This window comes from Zophobas morio, unplaced genomic scaffold (genome assembly GCF_036711695.1).
Source record: "Zophobas morio isolate AGI-343-1 ecotype UQ-CSIRO unplaced genomic scaffold, CSIRO_AGI_Zmor_V1 ptg000023l, whole genome shotgun sequence".
Lineage (NCBI taxonomy): Eukaryota > Metazoa > Arthropoda > Insecta > Coleoptera > Tenebrionidae > Zophobas > Zophobas morio.
This window is the reverse complement of record NW_026972128.1, coordinates 7,356,174-7,360,787: the sequence shown is the minus strand read 5'-3', so window position 1 is coordinate 7,360,787 and position 4,614 is coordinate 7,356,174.

Genomic DNA, 4,614 nt, shown 5'->3' with positions numbered 1-4,614 from the left:
GATTTTCGGAATGATTCTCTTGGCGTCAACAAACGGTTTTCGAAATGAATCTTTCGTCTTTTTCTAAAGATTTTCGAAATTAATCTTTCACTTTTTCCTAAAGATTTTTGAAATGAATCTTTCGCTTTTCCCTAATGATTTTCCGAGTGAATCTGTCGCCTATCACTAGAGAGTTTCGAAATGAGTCTCTATTCTATAAAAAAAATTTTTAGAACTTAATGTTCCACCTTTTATTAAAGATTTTAGAAGAATTGATCTTTCAGCCTCTACTAAAGATTTTCGAAATTCATCTTTCGTCTTTTAACAACAATTTTCGGACTTAAACTTTCGCCTTTTATTAAATATTTTCGGATTGAATCTTTCGCTTTTTCGTAAAGATTTTCCGAATGAATCTTCCGTCAGCAAAAGATTTTCGAAAGGAATCTTTCGCCTTTTTCTGAACAATTCTGGGGTAGAATTGTGGGAGTGAGTAAAAAGCCAATAAAGCTTAATACTGGTTTTATTCAAAACAACCTAACTTATACAAAACTAACTATTTACAGCGTGTGAGTGGTTCTAAACTAAAGGTAATAACACATATGAAATTATATTGCGTCCCAGTTTCTTGTATTTTCTTTTGTTCCATTACCGCTGTCTTCGTAACGCTGACGATGGTGCTCTTGCGGTGGTCAGCGTTTCGTCGCGTCGTTGGTCTTGACCTCGTTATTGGTGACGTAAAGAGGAAATTTAAATTTTAGAAATTATTGTTTAAATTTAGGATTTAAAGATTTTGGGAATGGATCGTCCCCTTTCACTATAAATTTTTGAAATGAATCTGTTGCCTTTTACTAATGATTTTCGAAATGAATCTCGGGCATTTTACAAAAGATTTTCGGAACTAATCTTTTGCATTTTACTAAAGATTTTAGGAATGAACCATTCGCCTTTTACTAAAGATTTTCGGATTGAATCTTTCGCCTTTTTCTAAAGATTTTGGGAATGAATCTTTCGCTTTCACTATAAATTTTTGGAATGAATCTGTCGCCTTTTAGTAAAGATTTTCGAAATGAATCTCTGGCATTTTACAAAAGATTTTCGGAACTAATCTTTCGCCTTTTACTAAAGATTTTCGGATTGAATCTTTCGCTTTTTCGTAAAGATTTTCCGAATGAATCTTCCGCCTTTACTAAAGATTTTCGGAATGAATCTTTCGCTTTTTCCTAAAGATTTTCCGAGTGAATCTGTCGCCTATCACTAGAGATTTTTTCGAAATGAGTCTATATTCTTTTAGAAAAAATTTTCGAACTTAATGTTCACCTTTTATTAAAGATTTTAGGAATTGATCTTTCAGCTTCTACTAAAGATTTTCGAAATTCATCTTTCGTCTGTTAACAATTTTCGGAGTTAATCTTTCGCCTTTTACTAAAGATTTTCGGATTGAATCTTTCGCTTTTTCGTAAAGATTTTTCGAATGAATCTTCCACCTTTACTAAAGATTTTCGGAATGATTCTCTTGGCGTCAACAAAAGATTTTCGAAATGAATCTTTCGCCTTTTTCTAAAGATTTTCGAAATGAATCTTTCGCTTTTTCCTAAAGATTTTCCGAGTGAATCTGTCGCCTATCACTAGAGATTTTCGAAATGAGTCTCTATTCTTTTAGAAAAAATTTTCGAACTTAATGTTCCACCTTTTATTAAAGATTTTAGGAATTGATCATTCAGCCTCTACTAAAGATTTTCGAAATTCATCTTTCGTCTGTTAACAATTTTCGGACTTAATCTTTCGCCTTTTACTAAAGATTTTCGGATTGAATCTTTCGCTTTTTCGTAAAGATTTTCCGAATTAATCTTCCGCCTTTAATAAGGATTCTCGGAATTATTCTATTGGCGTCAACAAAAGATTTTCAAAATTAATCTTTCGCCTTTTTCTAAAGATTTTCGGAATGAATATTTCGCTTTCACTATAAATTTTTGGAATGAATCTGTCGCCTTTTCCTAAAGATTTTTGAAATCTCTGGCATTTTACAAAAGATTTTCGGAACTAATCTTTCGCATTTTACTAAAGATTTTACGAATAAACCATTCGCCTTTTACTAAAGATTTTCGGAATTAATCTTTTACCTTTTACTTGAACCTTTCGCTTTTTCCTAAAGATTTTCCGAATGAATTTCCAAAAAATTTTCGAACTTGATATTTCACCTTTAATTAAAGATTTTGGAAATAAATCTTTCCTCTTTTACCAGCAATTTTCGGACTTAATTTGTCGCTCTTTTCTAAAGATTTTCGGAATGTATCTGTCGCCTTTTACTAAAAATATTTGAGAACGAATCTCTCCCCTTTTACTAAAGATTTTCAGACTGAATCTTTCGTCTTCTACTAAAGATTTTCGGATTGAATTTTTCGCCTTTTACTACAGATTTACGGAATAAATATTTCGCCTTTTACTAAAGATTTTCGGAATGAATCTTCGGGCTTTTACTAAAGATTTTCGGAATAAATTTTTCGGCTCTCACTAAAACTATTGATTTGCGGAATTAGCCTTTTGCGTTTTATCAAACATTTTTTAACTTGTGCCTTTTATACATGATTTTTGGAATGAATATTTCGCCTTTTACTAAAGATTTTCTTTAAAGTTCTGTAGTGTGAAACGAAGTGACAAAAATTCAACAATGTCATTTTTCCACTTAATCTCTAAATAATTTAAATTTTTTAATTTTGTCTGATTTTGAATTTATCAGTAGGTACGTGAAAATGAGTATTATTTACAACTAATTTCTTCATAAACCTTTTTGCATACAATTTGTTTATATTTATCATTTATTTATCTGTGTTAATTTATTTTTTATAAATAATAATTCATATTGTAGTTTTTCAATAAAACCAAACCACGAATCCATTTTCAAACGATTAAATCTTTCCATAACGTAGGATTGTAGATAACATTCATGCTTCATTGGTTTTTCCAAAATTTAGTGCTGATAATGGTGACTCCTCCCCATTAGATGGGTAGATAGATTCAGTTAGTCGAAAAGAAAAGACTGTGTGGTGTTAGAAGTTACATGTAATTTAAAACTGGTAGGTTGCATTTTATTTGTTAAATTTAATCAAAGGAAAAATAGGTATGTTATGTAGTAAAAATACATCGTGATGTCGCGATTACTCAGGAAACCCACCCATTGTCTTATCGTTATGACTAGCCATTAATCTGATCAAATTTTCACGATGCATTAGTATACTTGTAAGGAAATATTTCTATACAATACATCATGTATTTTATAATATTTATTGGGCTGTTTTGGAAGTTATTATCAGTTAAATTAATATCATCGCGGACTCGAAACGGGAAGGGATATTTTATGCTTATTATGTGTTCTACGAGTTAAATTTTGAACATTTATTCTCGGACACTCCTCTCATAGCGAAGTGTGTACCAAAAACACGTTATTATGATTTCGACCGCATTTAATATGTGTTTATTTTATTTATTTTGGTTATGCAATGGGAAAATTCTGTTGACGATGTAATTCACAGATATGTGTACTTTCTATTAATAATCGTTTTTTTTTTTTGTTTTTTTGACGAGATTTGAAAGACATTGTAATATTTTTTTACACAAAATACATGTTGTTATTATTAATAGCATGGATGCCTCAGATAATAATCTGTCTTTCGAAAAATAAATTAACCTCCCTTATGTTATTGAAGTCCTTTTAAATAAAAACTAACACAAAAAACGCATTAGCACACGCATTTAAAACAAAATTTTAATTTAGTTGTGTTTGGCTTTGTTACCTCCCGCTAGCTAGCTCCAATACCATTTTGTTAATTTTGCATAAAAAATATTACAAAATAAACTTCACGGGTGGCGCGTTGCTCACCCCTGCCCACACACGCCGCAAGCTTTGTTTATGTATAAAATGAAGGTTTTTTTATCACCAGAATCTGCCATAGAAAGGGCGCACTAATTTAGCGACAGAATTTAACTTTTAGTTTAAAAAAATTATAATGTTGCTATTCATTAGTTTTTACCGCATGTCGAATGAATTTATGTATTGTATTGATTTCTGAGTAGAAAGTCACGATAAACACAATTTATTTTTAAAATTGCTATCTATTGACTTTGGGGTACTTAAACTAACAAGTGGAAATTATGGAAAATTCTGACCAAAGTACAAAACGTTTGTGATCATTCAAGTCATAATCTGATATCACTGATGACCACTTGTTTTGAAGTAAATTAATACCAAGGAAAACAATGCCAACTATTGAAAACATAATTGGAAGAGTAGTACTTTAGATGCTCTTCGCCTACGAAATGATTTCAATGAAGCTGATAATAATTTTAAATGGTATCAGGAATATTGATCTTTATCTCCTCTCACTTGATAACATCACCATTGTCTACTGAAAAATTTATCATAACAAGTACAAATCTTAAGAACAGAAGATTTTGTTCAACCCGTCTTAAGCCGGAAATCAATAACTTTACGTTTTTCACTACTTTTACAGTTTTGTTCGCATATTCGCTCTCGTCGGCGTATAAAAACTGGAAACAAGAAGAGCATAACAATTTCCTGAATTCCTGCATCTACTTATTGTGTTCTACTTCTTGAGAGAAAAACACTAAAAAGTAGAA